At 39.2% G+C, this 24,707-nt stretch overlaps 1 protein-coding gene across 1 annotated transcript in view; it reads right to left on the reverse strand.

Moving 5' to 3' along the window:
* FRS2 (fibroblast growth factor receptor substrate 2) overlaps positions 1-24,707 on the reverse strand; it is a 119,253-nt gene that overhangs the window by 73,277 nt on the left and 21,269 nt on the right. The gene's annotated exons all lie outside the window — the stretch shown is intronic.

The raw sequence follows: 24,707 nt of genomic DNA on the forward strand, positions 1-24,707 counted from the left end.
AAAGAGGTCAACCAGTTAGCAACAAAACTACAAAGGACAGCTGAGATTTCCTGATTTCCAGTCTTACATCCGTTATACTTCAACACTATACTTTATAGGGCTATGTACTACACGTTTTACACTGGACTTGCTTAATTATCAATCTCAATCTCCTATACAGTCCCCGGGTTATAAAGTCTGACTTACATACAACCCATACTTGCCAACCAACCCCTGTAATGCCTATTATATTAAAAATTCAAAGTTCATACAATGATTCATAATAACAAATGGGCGCTACTTTGCAATGGGCATCAAAACTTTATTATTACTATTACTGTATTATGTTAAAGATGCTTCAGTGTATCTGGAAGCATTTCTTTAATGTTTTATACACAGAAAGATACACTATGTATTATATGCTAAGATAAACATTTGACTGACATTAGATATGAACCGTACCTAATTGCTCCAGCTTATGTACAAATTCAATTTAAAGACTCAGGAATGAAATTTGTTCATAATCCTGGGACTATCTGTAACAACCAAAAACATGAGGATGCTACAGACACTAAGAAAAGATACCCATTTTAACTAAGTATGCTGTAAGACAAGGAGCCCTGATGGCACAGTGGTTAAGTGCTTGGCTGCTAACTCAAAGGTCTGGTGGTTCCAACCAACCAGCCGCTGTGCGGGAGAAGGATGTGGCAGTCTGCTTCTGTAAAGGTTACAGTCTTGGAAACCTTGTGGGGCAGTTCTACACTGTCCCAAGGGGTCGCTGTGAGTTGGAACTGACAGCAATGGGTTTGGTTTTATGCTGTACTACACAATACCTGTAATATACAAATAGCCAAGAACCAGAATCAAGGCTTTTCCAGTAAGTGGGGATATGCTAATACCCCAACGTATCCTCCTGCAAACAGGCCATTCTAAAGTCAGAGGGAGAGGGTGGTACTCAGGCAGCAAACTTCAGAGCTAACATCATAAATTCAAGGAATTCATCCCAGGACTTTTTCAGTGTCTTAGCTAAATTATTCCAGTTTTAAGATGACAATGACATAAATGGGGGTTGAAAGCCCAAGGAGAAATGCTTAATATATCTAAATAAAACACCATAAAATAATCACATTCATAAAATGTACAAGTGATTATGTAAGCTATTAATCACAAACTTATAAGCATTCTCAGAATTATATTACTTTTTATACCTCAACTTAAATTTTGCCCTTCTCTAAACTGACATTAGCTTTTCTTCATCTATAAACAGAATCTGTGTTTAATGGTGTACTAACTATATCACAAACTGAAAACACCTAGGAGTCGTGGTTCCTTATATTCTCATTTCTTTCCCCATTTCCCCACACTCAAGGGCAGAAAATTCCCATGCTCCCATTACACTCCCTCCTGAAACAACTATGATGGCAAACCAGTTGCTTTCTCCCCCTCCAACAGGGATTCACTACTGAATTAATCAACCTTTCACTTAGAATACAGAAGGGTTTACGACCCAGTTTCCTTCCTATACTTTTGTTTATGTGTGAATGGGAAGGGCAGGGGAAATGAGTTTGGAATGGAGGCACAAAAGAGTCAAAGACAACCTTCAGCCCTCTAACGCAGCTGTGGAATGGAATGGAAGAATTGAGTCTTACTCCCAGCTCTGCCACTTTAGTATTTATTAGTTGGATGATCTCTTCACATAGCATGTCACTTGCTATATTCAGCCTCCAAAGGCACAACTAGGAAAGTACCTTAACAGACTCTTTAATAATGATGAGGAGGAGGAAGAGAAGGTAGTAGTAGTGATAGCAGTAGTGGTAGCAATGGTAATAGTAGTGATGGTGGCAGTGGTAATAAGCCCGTGGAATTGGTAAACATTGGACAAAGGGTGCGACATGGAGCAGTTGAAGGCTCCTGTGATACTGGTTAAGCGACCAAGAAAAGAAAACTGTGAATTATTTATGTAAACTATAATTTTTAATCATTTATTTAACTAATACTTGTATGTAGCTCACTATGTGTGCCAGGAACTGTTCTAAGCACTTTACAATGTATTTAATCCCCATAACAACCTTATGACTTGGATACCAATATCATGCCCATCTTACAGATGAAGAAGCTGAGGCACAAACAGTTTAAATCACTTACCCAAGTCACACAACTAGTAAGCAGTGGAGCCAGGATTAGAACCTAAGTAGTCTGGCTCCAAAATCCATGCTCTTTATCACTGCACTAAATAATCATATTGCATGTGAAAGCTGGACAATGAATAAAGAAGACTGAAGAAGAATTGACACCTTTGAATTGTGGTGTTGGAGAAGAGTACTGAATATGCCATGGACTCCCAAAAGAACGAACAAAATTGTCTTGGAAGAAGTACTACCAGAATGCTCCTTAGAAGCAAGGATGGTGAGACTGCGTCTTACATACTTTGGACATGTTGTCAGGAGGGATCAGTCCCTGGAGAAGGACATCACGCTTGGGAGAGTACAGGGTCAGTGGAAAAGAAGAGGACCCTCAGTGAGGTGGGTTGACACAGTGGCTGCAACAGTGGGCTCAAGCATAACAATTGTGAGGATGGCTCAGGACCAGGCAGTGTTTCATTCTGTTGCGCATAGTGTCGCTATGAATCAGAACCAACTCGACAGCACCTAACAACAGCAACAAATAATCATATAGTTGTGGATGGATAATTACCTTTGGAAATAAGACTTTTAGCACACATCTTCCTGATTATGTTTGTCTTAAATTAAGATTCAAAATTATGCTATCTGAACCTACTGAGAAGAAAACAATTACAGTAGGTAGATAATTACCTTTGGATATGAGACTTTTAGTACACATCTTCCTGATTGTTTGTCTTAAATTAATATTTAAAATTATACTATCTGAACCTATTGAGAAGAAAACAATTATAGTGGGTATCAAGAGCAAATCAGAAACTGCAATCAGTGTTTTATCAATTACTTTCAGAAAATCAATAATGAATAGTAATATTTAACAAAGCACTGCATTAATCATTCATGAATTTATTTTTTTTAATTCTCTGAGAATATATTAGTAATACACACACAATGTATGCTATTATGTATTAAACTATTAGTCTAGTTCAATGATCATCTATCGGACTAAACATTCAATCAACAAAACATACTTTAACAGTTAGAATTAAACACCATTTAACTTTAAATTACATTTCAGTGGTGACTATAAAGAGGCTTCTATAGCTTAACAAAAAATCCTATAGCATATAATTTTTTATTGCTGTCACCCAACATTTTATCCAATGAAAACTGAATACAGCATTAACATTTATTAAAGTTTTATATTTAATATAATGAGATGGATTGACACAATAGCCACAACAATGGACTCAAACGTACCAATGACCACGAAGATAGCACAGGACTAAGCAATGTTTTAGTCTGTTATACTTAAAGGTCGCCATTAATTGGAGCTGACTCGAAGGCAACTAACAACTACAATTAATTATTTTCCCTACATATCAGTACTTCCCAAATGTATCAGCATAATGATATTTGCAAAACTATCCTAAAATACTGTATAAACTAGAGATAGAACTATGAGTCGATTATAATTTTATGAAGGATCTGGGATCAAACCAATTCAAATGTTACAAAACCCAATTAAAACAAAAAAATCAAATATACTGCCAGGGGATATGGGAGCCCCCCCTCAAAAAAAACCTACCAGACTTCTAGACTTCTTATTAACATTAAGACAATAAACTAAATTTTAAAACAATTCCCAGAAGTGTTAATACTAGAAGTGACTCTTCTGCATGAAGAGAAAATTATGCGAAGTAAGCATTCTTATAAGCCAACGCAAACACTGTTAGGGTGAAAATAAAAGACATCTGAAGATGACTTTATTGTCCCATAATTTTTTTAAGTACTAGGAGAAATTTTTAGGTTAAAGTAGTATAAAAACATTAAAGAAAATATAAAGATAAAAAATTAAAAATGAAACAATGAGATACTAATATCACTTCCACTAGACTGCTAACCAATGGGTCGGCAAGATGGCTAAGACTTAAAAAAAAAAAAAGAGTGCTGGCAAAGATGTGGGGAAACTGGAACCCTTATCCACTGCTGGTGGGAATGCAAAATGGTACAGCTACTGTGAAAAACAGTGTGGTGCTTCCTCAAAAAACTAAAAATAGAACTACCATATGACCCAGAAATTCCACTCCTAAGTATATACCCTTACATAAGACTTGAAAGCAGAGACTCAGAGACTTGTACACCAATGTTCATTGCAGCACTACTCACAATGGCCAAAAGGTGAAAACAACCTAAATGACTATCAGCAGATGAATGGATAAACAAAATATGGCATATACAAACAACGGAATACTACTCAGCCAGTGGGAGAAATGAAGTCTTGATACATGCTATAGTATGGATGGAGCTTGTCTTAATATTTAACAATACACTACATTTTGAAACAACTTCCAGCAGTGTTAATACTAGAAGTGAAACAAGCCAATCACAAAAAGGACAAATATTGTATGACCTCATTTATATAAAAAGACAAGAAATGGCAAATGTCTAGAGAACAAAGTTTATTAGTGGTTACCAGGGGCAGGACAAAGGGGAAAAGAGGGGTTTAAGAATGATGGAAAAATTGTATTGATTGCAGGTAGGGTTGCACAACTGATTATTGTAACTGCTGCCAGTAAATTGTACACAGGGATGGATTACCCAGGATTACCCATTAAGCAAGGTATGTATGGGCTTGTTTGCGCTTGCTTGCTGGTCTGTGGTGCAGTTTTGCCTGCTTTTTATATCTTTGATGTGCTGAAACCCATTCTTCACTACAGATTGGTGGGTAGATACAAGTAAGACCTTGTGTACCTTACTTAATGTAAACCTGTGCCTATCTTGCGTGATGGTTAATCTGCCCATCGTTGTACACCTGTAAAAAAGTTGAATTGGCAAAAGTTGTGATAGATATATTTACAATAACAACCCCCCCAAAAAAGAGGAGCTGCTGAGGCTGTTTATGTACAACCAAACACCTCATGGCATGTGGTTCCTTGGTTTGGTGGTTTAGGGTCATGGTTTTGTGCGACATTCCACAGTGGCTATATCTTAGTCATCTAGTGCTGCTGTAACTGAAATACCACAAGTGGATAGCTTTAACAAAGAGAAATTTATTCTCTCACAGTCTAAGAGGCTGCAAGTCCAAATTCAGGGCGCCAGCTCCAGGGGAAGGCTTTCTCTCTATGTCGGTTCTGGGGGAAGGTACTTGTCATCAATCTTCACCTGTCAAGGAGCTTCTCAGCACAGGGGCCCCAGGTCCAAAGGATATGCTATTCTCCTAGCTCTTGTTTCTTGGTGGTACGAGGCCCCAACTCTCTCTGCTCGCTTCCCTTTCCTTTCACCTCTTCTAAGATGAAATGTGATACAGACTACGCCCTGGTGAAACTCCCTTTACATTGGATCAGGCATGTGACCTGAGTAAGGGCGTTACATCCCACCCTAGTCCTCTTTAATATAATCTAGTCTTCCCTCATTAACCAGAGGCAGAGATTAGGATTCACAACACATAGGAAAATTACAACAATCACAAAATGGAGGAGAACCACACAATACTGGGAATCATGGCCTAACCAAGTTGCCACATATTTTTGGGGGACACAATTCATTACAGGCTGCAAGGATGGGCTCAAGCGTAGCAATAATTGTGAGGATGGTGCAGGACTGGGCAATGTTTCGTTCTGCTATACTGGGTCGCTATGAGTCTATGTATGGTACCTAATGACAATAACTTGTTTAGTGCTTCTGTTCTACCTCCTAGTTCACTGTGTAGTGCCAGGGGTCTTAAAAAGTTTGCAAGCAGCCATCCAAGGAACAACAATTGGTCTCTATCCACCTGGAGCAGCAGACTAAGAGAATCAGGTATAGAAGGATGATATGGAATGTGTGGCTAACTGCCTCCATGAACAACTGCCTCCTTTGCCATGAGGCTAGAAGAGCTGGATGGTACCCAGCTATCATTTCTGGATATTTTGATCAAAGATTCCAGAGAAGAATCCGGAGTAAAAGAGGGGAAATGCAGACTAGAATTTCAAATTCTCATGTGCTGTAGAGTTTCTAGAGCCATGGAGGTTAGATGAAACCCTGAAACTTGTACCCTGAGATAACCTTTAAACCTCAAACCAAAAGTAACTCATGAAATCTTCTTAAAACCAAACTACAGTTTAGCTTCACTAGTACAAAAAGGCCTGCCTTGAGCATCATGCTCTTTTAAGAACTATCTCTATTGGATCAAACCGACAATGGCAACTCAAAATATTAGACAGAAGCCTTAGGAGGCAGTGAGTTTACGTTAGTGGAGGCGGAATAACTCAGAAAAGGAGAGTAAGAATAATTGCATAATTCAAAGAATGTAATCAAGGTCACTAAATGGTACATGAAGAAACTTTTGAATTGGTGTCTGTTTTGCTGTGTATATCCTTAACGATACCAAAAAAATACAATTTATAGAAAAATTAATGAAACACTTCTAGAACACACAAAAAAACCTGTTGCCATCAAGTCAATTCCAACTCATAGCGACCCTACAGAACAGAGTAGAGCTGCCCCATAGAGTTTCCAAGGAGCGCCTGATGGATTCTAACTGCCAACCTTTTGGTTAGCAGCTGTAGCACTTAACCACTATGCCACCAGGGATTCTCAAACACAGAAGGGGGGTTCCAATTAATCAAATATGAAAGTAAAAGGAAAAAAGACAAGGAACTCGTGCAGACACATTTTTGGAATTTGCACTTAAAATTCATCATACAGAGTAATCATAAAATGTGAGGTCCCATCTACTGTGCTAAAGCATACAGAGCTTATATCACATTTCTCCATGCAAACTCAATGAAGACTTTTCCTCCACTATAAATACACAAAAGGATTTCTGTTGGTGCAATTTACTACGCCTATTCTCAGCCCTAGGATATTTTTGTATCCAATCTCAAACTGGAAATGGGATTGGCAAAAACACAGCTCCATGTCTGATAGCACTTTTATGCTCCACTACAAGTCTTTTAAGCGGTATTTTTGTTGAGATGTAACTAAGACCACTTGTATATTTAAAAATATAAATCAAAACCTATGGGATACATTGTTTACTGATATACTAGATCTGATTTTTCCCTAAAATGAGAATACATTTTAGTACTTATTTATCACTGAATGCTATTGTTAAACAGGTTCATTCATTTATATCATCTATATCCTTTATTGTACGGAATGTATTCCGAGGTTAGGTACACAATGAATCCTACTTTCCTTCCCATCCCATAAAAGCAGAATAATGTTTCCAGAAAAATATATTCCCAAAACATTAAGCAAAAAAAGTCTATCACAAAAGAAGGTTGACACTTCCTTTTCTTCCATGTCCTCTTTGGTAATATTAGGTTCTACATGCAATCTAGTATTTTTTGAAATGGAAAATAGAAATGCATTAAGAATTAAAAATAACTACCAGATGCACAACTGTGAGCAACTTTAAAAAGAGAGGAATTTTAACTATTTGTCCACTTACTCCCATCTGGCTCTGTAATTCTACTTTGAGGAGAAAGGAAAAGTTATTTGTGTTTTTAAAACTATAATGGGCATTAAACAAAAAGGACATTATAATTAGAAGAATCTTTCTTTCTGGAAAAAAATACATATTTTTAAATGTGAGGCAACTGTTAATATGGCGGTCTTAGAATATTTTCCGCCATAATTAAAACTTTGCTTCATCTTATCTGCCTAAATAAACTTTCATTTCATTTTCATAGCTCTATCCCTTAAATTACCTTAAAAGCTTTGTATTAAAAAACAATCTGTAAAAACAATTTAACTAATATTAACTTTTGCTTGGGGAAAAAAAAAACCTCTGGTATCCTTCACCTACAAAACAGCTTAACTCTGAGCCACTGAGGTGAAGTAATAAGACATGAGATACTGCCCTTCCACTCTGCTTTCTTCCCTGAACCACCATTCCCCATCTCACTCCTAACACTGAAGCGATAAAGAAACACTGCTCAACCACTTCAGCCAGTTCCTACCAGCTACTTCTTCCAAAACTTCTCTCCACAGTCCAAGGGAAATCTATTACCTTCAGGGCAGAAGCTCAGGGTCTCTGGCCATAGACAAAAGGACTAAGGAGGGCTACTGATGCTCCTCTTTACACACAATAGAGACAACTACAACACTTAAGGGCAGCTATGCAATGGGGACTGTGTGTTCTAGGCACAATTCTAAAATGGCCCTCCAGATCTGCATCACCTGGTGAACACACACACCCTATATAATCCCTAGAACCACGAATATGATGGAATTTCACTTCCATGATCAGGTTAAGCTTAAGAAAATTGACTTTAAGAAAGGGAGATTATCCAGGTGGGCCTGAACTAGCCAGCAGCCCTTTAAATTTGAGGCTACAAGTCAGAAACAGAGAAGTTAGAGAGATTGGAGGGTGGAGAAATTAAATTTAAGAGACTCAGTGTAAGCCACAGCTGGCTTTGAAGATGGAGGGGGCCATGTGGCAAAGAACACAAGCAGGTTCCAGGAGCTAACAGTAGCTCTCAACTGACAGTTAGCAAGGAAATGCGAACCTCACTCCTACAGCTGCAAGGAGCTGAGTTCTGCCAACAATCTGAATAAGCTTGGAGGTGGACGTGTCTCCAGACAAGAACATAACCCAGCTGACACCTTGATTTCAGCCTTGTGAGACCCTGAGCAGAAAACCTAGCTACACTGTGCCCAGGTTTCTTAACTACACAACTGCGAGTTTATAAATGGATATAGTTTTAAACCAGTGAGTTTGTGGCAATTTACACAGCAATAGACAATTAATATAGGGACTCTTTGGAAGAAAAGGCTGCAGCAGTAGGTTTCCTTTTAGCAATCGCAACACCACAATAGGAAGACCTGAGGCAGAAAATAAAGTTGCCTTAAAATTAAAGGGAAAACAAAAAAAAACCATTGTTGTCAATTCCAACTCACAGCAACCCCACAGGAGAAAGTAGAACTGCCCCATAGGGCTTCCAAGGAGTGCCTAGTGGATTCGAACTACTGATCTTTTGTTGTTCTTCTTCTTGGTCTTTTTTTTTTTTCCTTTTTTTAATTTTTATTGTGCTTTAAGTGAAAGTTTACAAATCAAGTCAGTCTCTCATACAAAAATTTATATACACCTTGCTATATAGTCCCACTTGCTCTCCCCCTAATAAGACAGCACACTCCTCTCCACCCTGTATTTCCATGTCCATTCGGCCAGCTTCTGACCCCCTCTGCCCTCCCATCTGCCCTCCAGACAGGAGCTGTCCACATAGTCTCATGTGTCTACTTGATCCAAGAAGCTCACTCCTCCCCAGTATCATTTTCTAGCCTATAGTCCAGTCCAACCCCTGTCTGAAGAGTTGGCTTTGGGAATGGTTCTTGCCTTGGATAAGAGAAGGTCTGGGGGCCACGACCACCAGGGTCCTTCCAGTCTCAGTCAGACCATTAAGTCTGGTCTTACGAGAATTTGGGGTCTGCATCCCACTGCTCTCCTGCTCCCTCAGGGGTTCTCTGTTGTGTTCCCTGTCAGGGCAGTCATTGGTTGTAGCCGGGCACCATCTAGTTCTTCTGGTCTCAGGCTGTTGTAGTCTCTGGTTTATGTGGCCCCTCCTGTCTCTTGGGCTTGTAATTACCTTGTGTCCTTGGTGTTCTTCATTCTCCTTTGCTCCCGGTGGGCTGAGACCAATTGATGCATCTTAGATGGCTGCTTGCTAGCGTTTAAGACCCCAAATGGCACTTCCCAAAGTGGGATGCAGAAAGTTTTCTTAATAGATTTTATTATGCCAATTTACCTAGATGTCCCCTGAAACCATGGTCCTCAAACCCCCGCTCCTGCTATGCTGGCCTTCCAAGTGTTCGGTTTATTCAGGAAACTTCTTTGCTTTTGGTTTAGTCCAGTCAAACTGCCGACCTTTTCGTTAGCAGCCGTAGCTATTAACCATTATGCCACTAGGGTTCTCATGAAAATTAAAGAAGGGCCACCATAATGGGATGCATGTTTGGAAACCACCTTGCTTTCACTTCCGTCATATTTATGATTACTAGATTGTATATTTTGTTACTTATCTCCCTCACTAGAATGAAAGTATCATAAGGACAGGAAATAACCTGCATCTTAAAAAATGCCTAGCACATAATTGTTGCTGGGTGCCGCTGAGTCAATTCTGAGTCATAGCGACCCCATGTGACAGAGTAGAACAGCCTCAGGGTTTTCCTGGCTTTAATCTTTATAGAAGCAGATCATCAGGGCTTTCTCCCACAGAGCTGCTGAGTGGGTTCGAACTGCCACCTTTAGTTTAGCAGCTGAGTGCTTAACTGTTGAGCCACGAGGGCTCCTTTAGCATACAGTAAGCCATGAAATAAGTATTTGTTACGTGACTTGCTGATGACCAAAAACATAGTAAATCGTGTTATATGTGAGGTTTTTTTTGGAATAAGGCACTGAAATAACTACATTATCAACTGGACAAAATGTATCCAACCAAGCCCATCCTAACAAATCTTCTCCCTTTAATACAAACAGATAAACATATTTTTCCACACACAGACGTTATGTACATCCTTTTATATATGCCTACACCGATGGTGTCCATTAAAGAATGCTTGTTGTCTGGTCAATCTAGCAACAATAACAGAATGATGTTTTAATAAACAGTGTCATAATGACATCACAACATAAAACTGATTAAGGTGGGGAATTTCATTTCATTGATGGAGCCAATTCAAGTCATTACCTCTTCACACAACTACCCACGCCCTGCAGGGCAAGAATTCAAGAATGCTGATATGGTTGAAGAAACTGAGAACCAAAAATATCTCCATGATAGCAGTAAAGCAGATTTCCACAGAGTAAATCACATTAACATCTAGTTTGTTATGCTAAACTGAATGTTGCTCAAAATAAGGCTAAAATCCCTAATATGCTGTAGAAGAAATACATGAACGATTGCACTTTCTGGTAGGTACAGATTACAGACTCAGGCACCTTTTTAAATTTTTATTTTGTTGTTGTTGAGACTATACGCAGCAAGACACACACCAATTCAACAGTTTCTACATACGCCATTTAGTTACACTGATTATGTTCTTCGAGTTGTACAACGATTTGCAACCTCCTTTTGAGTTGTTCCTCCCCTATTAACAAATTCATTGTCCCCTAAGGTTCCTCTCTAATCTTTCAAGTTGCTGGTGTCAATTTGATCCCATATAGATAGTTCTTAAAAGAGCATAATGCTCAAGGCAGACATTTTTTACTAGTTAAACTAAATTAATGTTCCATTTTAAGAGGACTTCAGGGGTTATTTTTAGTTTAAGATTTAAAGATTATCTCAGGGCATTAGTTTCAGGGGTTCATCCAACCTTCATGGCTCCAGGAAGTCTGGAGTCCTACAGAACTTGAAATTCTGACCTGCATTTTTCCCCTTTTTATCAGGATTATTCTATGGAATCTTTGATCAAAACATTCAGTAATGATAGCCAGGCACCATCCAGTTCTTCTGGTCTCATGGCAAAGGAGGCAGTTGTTCATGGAGGCAATTAGTCACACATTCCATAGTCTCCTTCTATTCCTGACACCCCTTCCTCTGTTGCTCCAGGGGAACAGAGACTACCCGTTGTGCCTTTGATGGCCACTTGCAAGCCCTTAAGACCACAGGTACTATGCAGCTAACTAGGAGGTAAAATAGAAGCACTGAAGTTATTAGGCCAATTAACTGGGATGTGCCATGAAACCATGACCCGAAACCTCCAAACTAAGAAACCAAATTCTGTGAAGATTTTGGGTATACATAAGGAACCTCGGCAGTTACTCTTCATTTGTCATTCTTGTAAATATGTCTATTACACGACTTTTTCCAGTTCAACCTTTTGCAGGTGTACAACTTATTGACAGCAATTACAATAATTGGCTGTGCAACCCTACCCGACTCACACACTTTCAAGACTCAGACACTTACAATAGCAGAGAACAGCACATTTCTTTCCTGCCAGAACCAGGTACCTCTGTAACAGTTCCCAACTTAAACACTGTATATTGCAAAAGAAAACTGGTAGGTTGTTTGAGAGTCATGGATGCCTTTTGCCCCATAAAATCACTGTTATAAATGGTGGTTAGCTGATGTAATGCTGTACTTTCAGGTATATTATGGATTAAATAAGGTTTTATGGTCTGGCAAACACAACCATATATTTTATTTATTGATATCTCACCTCATTCTTAAAAAAAGACTTAAGGCTGCAATCACTACATGTAACAATTTAATTATTTTTTTTAGTGCTCAATTCCTAAACAAGGTTTTTTTTTTAATGAAATATTAATCTTGAATTGAGGATATCTAAATTCAAAATAAAAATAAGGCATGGAAAAACACATTCATTCTACTTAGCCTTTTAAGTGAATTTTATAATGTGGGGAACAACAAAGTACTATTTCAGATAATCCACAAAAAGGCAGAATGATTTTATTCCCATAAATTCAAAGAATGTCCAAAATATATTCCAAGTTCAGTAGCAAATTTTCATTTTAAAGATAACAAAAACACAAGTAAACTGTTAATACACTCATTCACCCTACCCACTCGCCAGAGGAAAAAAGAACTTCACATCTGTGACCAGTGTCGGTTTATACCCTGGCATATGAGTCAGAGACAAAAGTTCTGCATAATAACTATTCTTCAAAATTATTCCCTATCCCTGTTATATACAATCAAATTTCCTCAAAGTAGAGTCTAAAACGTGTCGGGGGAGGGATTCTTCCTCCTTGGAGAAACAGTAATTGTCCATATATTAAAAACAAATGGCAGCCTAATTAATGTTTATACCTGTATCCACCAATTTCATAGTCTAATTTTTGAATTAACGGATCCTGCTAAGTCTCAATTATAAGAATAAGAGCATGACCAAAAAAATGTTCTAATCGTTACTTATTTGAAAGCTAGGATTATATTTTCCTCATTATTATCATTTACCTTCTTCTTAGTTTCGTTCACTCATTTATATTCTAGATAAAACTTGCTAACACACCAAGAAAGTATTGTATCAATTCCTCTATCCTGATCGATGGGAGGTGACTGAATCCAAATACATGAGAATCACCAGAACCCAGAAATTTCTCATGTATATTAATATACAGTACCACATCTTGATGTGCAAGTTATCACAAATCTTTCCCTGAATTTTCAAAAGCATCACACATACCTTACTGAAACTCCCTGGGACTGCCAGGACATTATCAACCCCTCCTGGTTCTCATTTGTCTGATCACTCTCTGCCTCTATTTCCACAGCTGATAACTTTCCTCTGCCATACACCTCAGTGTTTCCTGAAGTATGGGAAGTATACCCACTTAGGTGCAATGTATATAATAATGAATCACATTACGAAAGAGTTACTGGCTTTGCTATAGGGTTGCTATGAGTCGGAATTGACTTGATGACAACCTAGCCCCTAGGTGGTGCAAATAGTATGCGGTCAACAGCAACCCAACAGTTGGTGGTTTGAACCCAGTGGTAGAGTGGAAGAAAAGACCTGGCGATCTGCTTCTGTTAAGATTACGGCAAAGAAAACCTTATGGAGCAGTTCTACTCTGTAACACACAGGGTCACCATAAGTCAGAATCCACTGGACAGCAACAACAACGATAACAAGGTCTTCTAACTACAAAGTGTCAGGTTTTTTGTTTTGTTTTAAAGAAAGCAGACTCAGGCTCAGAGGATTTAGCAGGCAACAGTATCTAGCTAAAATTTAGTACCATTATTTTGTCGTCAACACTTTAATTTTTTCGTTGCCAACTATTTAAAGTAATATTAGTACCAATATAAAGTTTCCCTTTAAAATACATTTATTTAGTAAAAGTCATTTTAATAAAATGTATTAAGAAAATATCTGAATCTTGGAGCGGTCCTCAAAAAACTGAAGTGTCAGAAACACTACTTTGACCAGAACTATAGCTATTTCTAAACTTGATCTTCCTCCACATTTTCTCACTTCTGTAATGACTCCAAAATTTCAGCAAAGCTCCAGATTCCAACTTGGGATATTGTACCAGTACATCAAATTCAAAACCTCCAAATAAAATCCATTCTCTTCTGAATCACACCCCTCCTTCGAAGCCTCACCACTCAAAAGCAAGCCAAATTCTCCTTTACTACCATTCACACAATCTCAAAACCTAAAAAGTGTCTTTCACTCATCCCTCTCTATCCACTGAATGCCAGCAGTTACCAATGTATTCATTCCACAAACGCCTGTTGGGTTTCTGCCGTGTATTAAACAAAACACAAGCCATTTCTTTAAAAACTTCACACTCTATGAGGAGATAAATAAAGCCTGTAGACTGTTTCTCCAAAACTTCAGGGGGAGGGTAGAGAGGAACAGACTGGAAAAGAAATGTTCTAGAATACTAACCACCACCCATCTATCAGTTTGTTGCACAATGGTGGCTTGCACGTTGCTATGATGCTGGAAACTATGCCGGCGGGGTCCCCCATGGTCGACAGGTTTCAGTGGCTTTTCCAGACTAAGACAGAATCTAAGAAGAAAGGCCTGGTGGTCTACTTGCAAAAATTAGCCACTGAAAACCCTATAGATCACAACAGAATATTGTCCAACGTGGTGCAAGAAAATGAGCCCCCTCAAAACATACAGTGGCCAGAACAATGGGCTTGAGCATACCATCAATCAAGAAGATGGTGCAGCACCAGGCATTGTTTCATTCTGTTGTACATGAGGTTACCATGAGTCAGAGCCAACTTGACTGCAACTAAAAAGAACGTTAACAGTCTTTTCTGAGTGGCAGAAATAAGGATAAGTATCATCTTCTTCATATTTTCCTACATTTTATACATTTTCTATATAGATTCAAAGCAAAACCACAATGAGATATCACCTCACCCCCATCATAACGGCAAGGATCAAGAAAACAGGAAACAGTAAGTGTTGGCAAAGTTGCAGAGAAAATGGGACCCTCAACCACTGCTGGTGAAAAATTGTAAAATCCTGCAGTCACTGTGGCAGTTTGGCAGTTCCTCAAAAAGTTGAACACAGAAGTACCATATGACCCAGAAATCCAAAATAAGTGAAGGCAGAAACACAAATAGAAACCTGTTCACCAATGTTCATTGTAGCACTTTTCACAAAAGCCAGAAAGTGCAAACAGCTGAAATGTTTATCAACAGATGAACAGATAACAAAATGTGGTATATACACAAGATGGAATTTTACGTAGCCATAAAGAAAAATGAAGTTCTGATGCATGCCACAACAAGGATAAAGCCTGAAAACATTATGCTAAGCAAGAAAAGTCAATCCCAAAAGGACGAATACTGTATCATCTCACTTTTATGAAACAAACATGTAGAAACCAAAAATTATTAATGGTACCAGGGGTGGGAGGGAGTGGGAAATGGGGAGTTTTTGTCGGGGGGGCACTGAGTTCATGTTAATGGTGGTGGGATCTTTTAGACGAAGGTAATGATAATGGTGGTACAACATGAAAAATGTAATCAATGTCATTGAGTTGTAAATGTTGCAGTGTGTATGTTTCTACCACTATTTTTTTTTTTTAAAAAAAAGAGGAACTACATAGAGAGGAAACCCTGGTGGCGAAGTGGTTAAGCACTACAGCTGCTAACCAAAAGGTCAGCAGTTCGAATCCGCCAGGCACTCCTTGGAAACTCTATGGGGCAGTTCTACTCTGTCCTATAGGGTCACTGTGAATCAGAATCGACTCGACGGCACTGGGTCTGGGTAGTAGTAGAGAAGTGTTAACTTTGGTGAAAGGAAAGACAACACATACAATATAGGGAAAGTCAGCACAACTTGACCTAGACAAAGCCACAGAAGCTTCCTAGAGACATCCACACACCTTGAGGGGTCGAGTTACTGGGGCTGAGGGCTGGGGACCACCGTCTCAGGGGACATTTAGGTCAACTGGCATAACACAGTTCACAAAGAAAATGTTCTACATCCTACTTTCATGAGTAGCGTTTGGGGTCTTAAAAGTTTGCACGCAAAAAGAAAAAAAAGTTTGCAAGCAGCCATCTAAAACGGTCCCATCACATCTGGTGCAAAGGAGAATGAAGAAAACCAAAGACACAAGGCAAATATCTGTCCAAAGGACTAATGGATCACATGAACCACAGCCTCCACCAGCCTGAGCCCAGAAGAACTAGATGGTACCTAGCTACCACTACCAACTGCTCTGACAGGGATCACAATAGAGGGCTCTGGACAGAGCAGGAGAAAAATGTAGAACAAAATTCAAATTCACAAAAAAAAGACCAGACTTACTGGTCTGATAGAGACTGAAGGACTCCCATGACTACGGCCCCCAGACACCACGCTAACTCAGAACTGAAGCCAGTCCCAAAGTCCACCTTTCGACCATAGACAAGCCTATCAAAACAAACGATAACACACATGAGGAATATGTTCCTTGGTTAAACCAAGCATATGAGACCAAATAGGCAACACCTGCCCAGAGGCAAAGACCAAAAAAAAAAAAAAAAGGCAGGAAGGGACAGGAAACCTGGATGAATGGACGTGGGGAACCTGGAGTGTAAAAGGAAAGGGAAGAGTGCTGACACATCATGAGGATTACAACCAATGTCACAAAACAATTTATGTATAAATTTTTGAATGAGAAACTAATTTTTGCTGGAAATTTTCACCTAAAACACAATTAAAAAAAAGAGAGAGGAAAAGAAAAAAATACATTCCCAAAAATGTTTCTATCTGGACTCATTTCTCTATTCTTATTCAAGCATCATACTTCAGACTCTCATTTCATCCTTCTGCCTGGCCCTAAGCTGACCTTTGTGAAGCAACAGTCTTCGTTGCCCAACACATTGTGCACACAGTCGCCAGAATAACGTTCCTAAAAAGTTACTTTTACTACATAACTTTTCTATTCAACAATGTTCAGTTTTGCCTATAATAATGAGTTGCCTCCTCTGCTAGCTTTTCAGGGACTTCTATAATCTATAAGCCCGAACCCTACCAAAATAACATTATTTTCATGGCTTCTAGAATCAACTATTCAAATAGTTGCTCCACCATTTACCAGGTGTGATCCTAGGAAAGTTACTTAACCTCTGAGTCAGTACCTAGGTAATGCATTTGTAAAATGAGGGCTAATTATAGTTACCTCATAAAGTTGTTACCAGAATAAATGCCAGGTTCATAATATAGGGACTGACATATAGTAAGAGCTCAATAAGTAATGGTGCTATTATATTTTTTCATAATCCTACTCAGAAATTCTGCTCAAGGCTGGTTTGCCCATCGTCACAAGCACATCTCATGCCTATGTGCCTAACTCATAGTGTTTCCCATGCCCTGAACACTCTCTGCCAATCCTCCTGTGATTATTAAGGTTGTGTGTCAACTTGGCTGGGCCATGATTCTCAGTGGTTTGGCAATTATGATGCAGTTTGGCAGCTATATAATGATGCAATCACCTCCATGATGAGATCTGTTACAAGCAGCCAATCAGATGAAAGGGAGTTGGAGTTCCTTGGCAGTGTGGTCTGTATTCAATACAGGTGGACTTTCTGGCAAAGCTCTGGCTTTTGCTTGCTCTGAATCCTGCAGCTGGCTCCTGTTCATCTGATCTCTGGTTCTTGGGACTTCAGCTGGCAGCTAATCTGCTGTCTTACTGTCAATCTTGGGATCTGTCAGCCTCCACAGCCTGTGAGCCAGAGGCCTGCTACCAATCTTGGGTTCGCCAGCCCCCGCAGCTACATGAGTCAGAAGAAGCCTCCAGCCTGACCCATTGACTTGGGACTTTCCAGTGTCTACAACCATACGAGCTATTTCCTTAATATAAATCCCTCTCTCTCTCTATGTATATATATTTATACGCTTCACTGATTTTGCTTCTCTAGAGAACCCGGCCTAAGACACCTCCCTTTCTTCATGCCCCATCAATTCTGAGACTTGTACAGGGCCGACATCCCCCACTTTTCTCATCCTATTCTTCATGACTCTCCCAAGTCAGGGATTTATTGCAAAACCTTGTAGAGTGCTTTGTCTTCGCTTGCTCTGCTAGAATATAAGCAGTCTGAGGGCAGTAACTATATGCCTTACACTTTCAGCCTCTAATACGTCGAGTTCCTTGTATATAATAGACCCGCTGCTGTCGAGTCGATTCCAACTCATAGTGACCCTATAGGACAGAGCAGAACTATCCCCATAGTGTTTCCAAGGAGCGCCTGGTGGATTCGAACTGCCGACCTTTTGGTTAGCAGCCACAGCAATTAACCACTACGCCACCAGGGTTTCCATATAATAGAAGCGCAATATAAAATAACTGTTTTGGATATTTTAGTTTCTGCTCTCCAACTAGATTTTAAGCTTCCTGAAATCAGGGATATCTTATACTTTCTTTGTAATCGCCAAAATACTGAGCTTAGTGCTATCAGCACACCCTACATTCAGAAAAATATGCCATTACTTGATAAATTTCACATAAAAATACATGATAGAAGATAACAAGTATCTACTGTAGAAGCTAATGTGCACATAAAAAAAAAATTCTGAATAAACAAATTCAAGACAGACCAAGGCTTGATGATAAAACACTGGTGAAATTACCTTTTTTTCCCCCTGAGAATAAGTTAACACTGATACTATCACATTGTTGTTGTTGCTAGCTGCTGTTAAGTTGGCTCCAACTCATGGCAACCCCATGTACAAAAGACCAAAAACTTACTCATTCATGTGTTATCTTCACAATCGTTGATGTGCATGAGTCCATTGTTGCAGCCACCCTGTATTTTAACTGCCTTCCAGCCTATGGGGGGGGTCATCTTCCAGAACAGTATAGCACAAAATTCTGTGGTTATCCATAGCGTTTTCATTGTCTGATTTTTGGAATACATCGCCAAGCCTTTCTTCCTAGTCTCTCAGTCTGGAAGCTCCACTGAACCCTGTCCACCATGGATGACCCGACTGGTATTTGAAATACTTGTGGCACAGCTTCCAGCATCATAGCAACATGCAAGCCACCACAGTACGAGAAACTGAGAGATGGGTGGCAGACTATCACCTTACCAGTGATTATATCTATTCCCTGGGGAGGAAATAAACTTGCCAGCTTATATCACTCCTCTGCTCAAAATCCTCCAATGGTTTTCCGTCTCCCCAAGTAAAAGGGAAAGTACTTACAATGGCTTCAAATATGACCTGGCAGGCCCTCCCTCTAAGATACCTACCTCCTGGCCCTTTTCTGTCCTTGCAGCTCCTTGAATACAAGAAACTAACTAGCTCCCACTAGAGCTTTTGCATTTGCTTTTCCCTCTACTTGGAATGTTCTTCTTTCTGAGATATCCCACACGGCTCTCCCTCTCATGTCCTTGAGGTCACCTCAGCAGAAAGGCTCTCCCTTACATTCCTACATAAAACAGCACTCACCTCACCCCACATCCCAACCCCTTCATCTCCTTTTTATTCACAGCACTTACTGCCACCAACAAATTATATATTTAATTGTTTACTGTCTCTTTCTAACCACCAGTCTATACGCTCCATGATAGCAGGGACTGTTTTCCTCACAGTACAGAGAACAATGCCAAATAGTCAACAGAGATTTGTTGTATGAATAAACTAATCTAGGTTGGATTAACTGCCTCCAAAACATTTTACCTTTAATTTTATAAATAGTTCCTTTATTTAATATTGTCTTTGTTTTATACTGTTGCTTCCTCGTTGTCTCATTTATAAATCTAGGATAACAATACCTATCTTGTTGGGCTGTTGTGAGGATTAAATAAATACACACATACACACACAAAGCACTTAAAAAATTATAACACATAGAGGTGTTCTGTATTACATGTTATTAATTTCAGCTACTGGATTCAATTACATGCCTGTAATGTATTGCTCTTTATTTTTCATGCTGTACATATAACTGTTTTTTTGTAGGCAAAAATAAAGGCAACTAGTATCTTCTCCAAGGAGCCCTGGTGGCACAGTGGTTAAGCTCTCGGGTGCTAACGTAAAGGTTGGCAGTTCAAATCCACCAGCCACTACATGGAAGAAATGTGTGCTTCCATAAAGATTACAGCCTTGGAAACCCTATGGGGCAGTACTACTCTGTCCTATAGGGTCATTATGAGTCAGAATCCACTGAACAGCATCATTTTGGTGTTTCTTTGGTTAATATCTTTTCTAACCAAATGTTATGCCAGGCAAAAATCTCCAAACTGTCAAGTGTTTCCTAATAATGTTTTTCATTAAAAACTAATCATACAACTACAAATCAGAATACGGTTATACATTATTATCATAAATTAAGTGACTTGGTTTATATATCTTCCTTATTCATCATCCAGCTTTTTCATGCATATTAGCGAGTGAAAACACCATGGCTTGGGTCAGGCCCACTTTTAGCCTTCAAGGTGACATCTTTGCTTTTTAACACTTTAAAGAGGTCCTTTGCAGCAGATTTGCCCAATGCAACTCGTTTGATTTCTTGAACGCTGCTTCCATGGGTGTTGATTGTGGATCCAAGGAAAATGAAATCCTGGACCACCACTTCAATATTTTCTCTGTTTATTGTGATGTTGTTTACTGATCCGGTTGTGAGGATTTTTGCTTTCTTTATGTTGACGTGTAATTCATACTGAAGGCTGTGGTCTTTGATCTCCATCAGTAAATGCTTCAAGCCCTCTTCACTTTCAGCAAGCAAGGTTGTGTAACTGCATATAGCAGGTTGTTAAGGAGTCTTCCTCCAATCCTGATGCCCCATTGTTCTTTATGTAGTACAGCTTCTCAGATTATTTGCCCAGCATACAGACTGAATAGGTATGGTGAAAGGATACAACCCTGAAGCACACCTTTCCTGACTTTAAACCATGCAGTGTCCCTTGTTCTGTTCAAACAATTGCCTCTTGATCCATGTACAGGTTCCTCATGAGCACAATTAAGTGTTCTGGAATTTCCATTCTTCGCAATGTTAATTCATAATTTGTTACGATCTACACAGTCAAATTTTTTGTTGGACACCGTCAAATGGCCTTGCTGTTTTTACTTTAAAACACTTCAAAAATATACAAGCATATATATTTTACCTTTCACAGGCTCCCACCTACTGCTATGAATTTGTTAATCACACCTCGAGCTTTAAGTGTAAATCCATGATAACACGTTTTAGGATACTGAGTTTTTTTGCCATTTATTTTTTAAAAAAGCACCTAAAACCTAAAGGTAAAAAAATTACACAGTTACCGTTGTTGTTAGGTGACAGCTAGCTGTTTCTGACTCATAGTGACCCTACGTACAACACAATAAAACACCGGCCAGTCTGTGCATCCCTCACAATCGTCACGCTTGAGCCCACTGTTGCTACGACTGTGTCAATTCATCTCATTGAGGGTCATTGTCTTTTTTCGCTGATCCTCCAGTTCACCAAGCATGATATCTTTCTCTAGGGACTGTCCGTCCTGATAACATGTCCACAAGACATGAGACAAAGTCTCGCCATCCTCACTTTTAAGGAGCATTCTGATAGTACATCTTCCAAGACAGACGCATTTGTTCTTCTGGAAGTCCATGGTATATTCAATATTTTTTGCCAACACCATAATTCAAAGGCATCAGTTCTTCAGTCTTCCCTATTGATGTGTAGCTTTTGCATGCATGTGATGAGCAATTGAAAACACCACGGTTTGGGTCAGGCACACCTTAGTCCTCAAAGCGAACATCCTTGCTTTTTAACACTTCAAAGAGGTCTTTTGCAACAGATTTTCCCAACACAATACATCGTCTGATTTCTTCACTGCTGCTTCCATGGGCATTGATTGTGGATCCAAATAAAATTAAATCCTTGACGTCATTCTTTTCTCCATTTATCACGACACTGCTTATTGGTCCAGTTATGAGGATTTTTGCTTTCTTTACATTGAGGTGCAATCCATACTAAAGGTATAGTCTTCGATCTTCATCAGTACTTACTTTTCACTTCAAGTCCTTTTCACTTTCAGCAAGCAAGGTTGAGTCATCTGCATATTGCAGGTTGTTGATGAGTCTTCCTCCAATCCTGACGCCCCGTTCTTCATACAGTACAGCTTCTTGGATTATTTGCTCAGCATACAGACTGAATAGGAATGGTGAAAGGATACAACTCTGAAGCACACCTTTCCTGACTTTAAACCACGAAGTATCCCTTGTTCTGTTCGAACGAATGCCTCTTGGTCTATGTACAGGTTCCTCATAAGCACAATTCCAGTGTTCTGGAATTTCCATTCTTCGCATTGTTATCCATAATTTGCTAAGATTCACACAGTTGAATGTCTTTGCATAGTCAATAAACACATGTAAACACCTTTTTAGTAATCTCTTTCAACCAAGATCCATATCAACAATGATACCCCTGGTTCCATGTCCTCTTCTGAATCCGGCTTGAACTTATGGCAGTTCCCTGTCCATGTACTGCTACAACCACTTTTGAATGGTCTTTGGCAAAACTTCACTTATGTGTGATATTAATGATATTGTTTGATAATTTCCACATTCTTTTGGATCATCTTTTTTGGAAAAGGCACAAATATGAATCTATTCCAGTTGGTTGGCCAGGAAGCTGTCTTCCAGATTCTTGACACAGATGAGTGAGCACCTCCAGTGCTGCATCAGTTTGCTGAAACTTCTCGACCGGTATTCCATCAATTCCTGTACCCTTGTTTTTTGCCATTCCCTTCAGTGTAGCTTGGACTTCTTCCTTCAGGACCATCCATTCTTGATTATATGCTATCTCCTGAAATGGTTAAAAGTTGATCAATTCTTTTTGGTACAGTCACTCTGTATTACTTCCACCTTCTTTTGATGTTTCCTGTGTCATTTAACAATTTCCTTGTAGAATCCTTCAATACCACAACTCAGCGTTTGAATTTTTCCTTCAGTCCTTTCAGCTTTGGAAATGCCAAGCACGTTCTTCCGTTTCGGTTTTCTTACTCCAGGTTTTTGTACATGTCATTATAATACTGTCTTCTCAAGCTGCCCTTTGAAATCTTCTGTTCAGCTTTTACTTCATCATTTCTTCCTTTCGCTTTAGCTACTCTATGATCAAGAGCAACTTTCAGAGTCTCTTCTGACATCCACTTTGTTTTTTTCTTTCTGTCTTTTTACTGATTTTTTTTGTTGTTGTTTCTTGATGTATGATGTCCTTGATGTCATTCTACACCTTGTCTGGTCTTTTGCCATTAGTGTGCAATGCGTCAAATCTATTCTTGAGATGGGCTCTAAATTCAGGTGAGATATACTTTTTTTTAATATATATACTCAAGATTGTATTTGGGCTCTCGTGGACTTGCTCTGGAAACCCTGGTGACATAGTGGTTAAGTGCTACGGCTGCTAACCAAAACGTCGGCAGTTTAAATCCGCCAGGTGCTCCTTGGAAACTCTACAGGGCAGTTCTACTCTGTCCTATATGGTCGCTATGAGTCAGAATTGACTGGACAGCAGTGGGGTTTTTTTTTTTTTTTGTCAACTTACTCTAATTTTCTTCAGCTTCAACTTGAACTTGCATATGACCAATTGATGTTCCGTTCCGCAGTCAGCCCCTGACCTTGTTCTGATTGATGATATCAAGCACCATCGTCTCTTTCCACAGATGTAACTGATTTAATTTCTGTGTATTCCATTTGACGAGGTCTATGTGGGTTTGGGGCTGGGTATGTGCACAGAAGCCATTTATACTGTTGAAAGAAGGTACTTACAATGAAGAAGTCATTGGTCCTGCAAAATTCTATCACAGTTATTATGAGTCAATATATTAACACTTTCAAATCAGAAAGTTAAATAATTAAGACTCTAAATCTGGCATACATTAATACTATTAATACCAGTAATTCTGTTAGGCACTATTTCTCGCTACTACTAAAATTCAGGTTTTCATTATATATTTTGCAACAGTTTACTCTCAAGAACTACTCAAGACACCTAGGCTGTGCTTAACACAAATGTTAGTCTAGTTAATCAAACGTGTCAATGGATATTTGCGTTCAACAAAGATACATTTATTACACTGAAGCAGAAACATGAGAAGATTATTAATATACTTTCCAATGGTATAAAAATCAATACTAGCATGTAAATGCTAAGTCCACCAGGCACAAAATACATTAGGCTGAGGACATTCAATGGTACAGTTTTTGCTCTCTTAAGTTGCCACTTGTTTGAGGTAACTGGTTTCTTTGTTCTGTGATATATCACTTAATGGTTCTAAGTTCCATAATATTTAGAAGTTATTTATTTAGCACTTATAAATGTCATTTCTTATTAGCCATTTTTGCCTGAGTATGTGCTCTGGGATGAGAGAGATACAGGATGTCAAAAAGCTGCTGCTGTTCATCACTGCTCTTTAGCTCCCAAAGAACACCTAAAGTCCCTGGGGATTTAGTCCTCATATCATTACTAAGCAGCGTACAAGTGAAGGGTCACCACTTACATATTCCTGACAGTAACTCCTTAAATTTTGTGTCCCAGGCACCTCCCTTGCCTCACCCTAGTCCTGGTCCTCCGTAGAGGCCAGGAACACTGCTAAACATCCTACAATGCACAGGGCAGTCCTCTCATAATTATGTTGCCTGAAATGTCAACAGTGCTTAAGCTGAGAAACCCTGGTATAAAGGAAAGACAATTAAGTTAGAATCCCAGCTCTACAACCT

The sequence above is a fragment of the Loxodonta africana genome, chromosome 4 (genome assembly GCF_030014295.1).
Source record: "Loxodonta africana isolate mLoxAfr1 chromosome 4, mLoxAfr1.hap2, whole genome shotgun sequence".
Classification (NCBI taxonomy): Eukaryota; Metazoa; Chordata; class Mammalia; order Proboscidea; family Elephantidae; genus Loxodonta; species Loxodonta africana.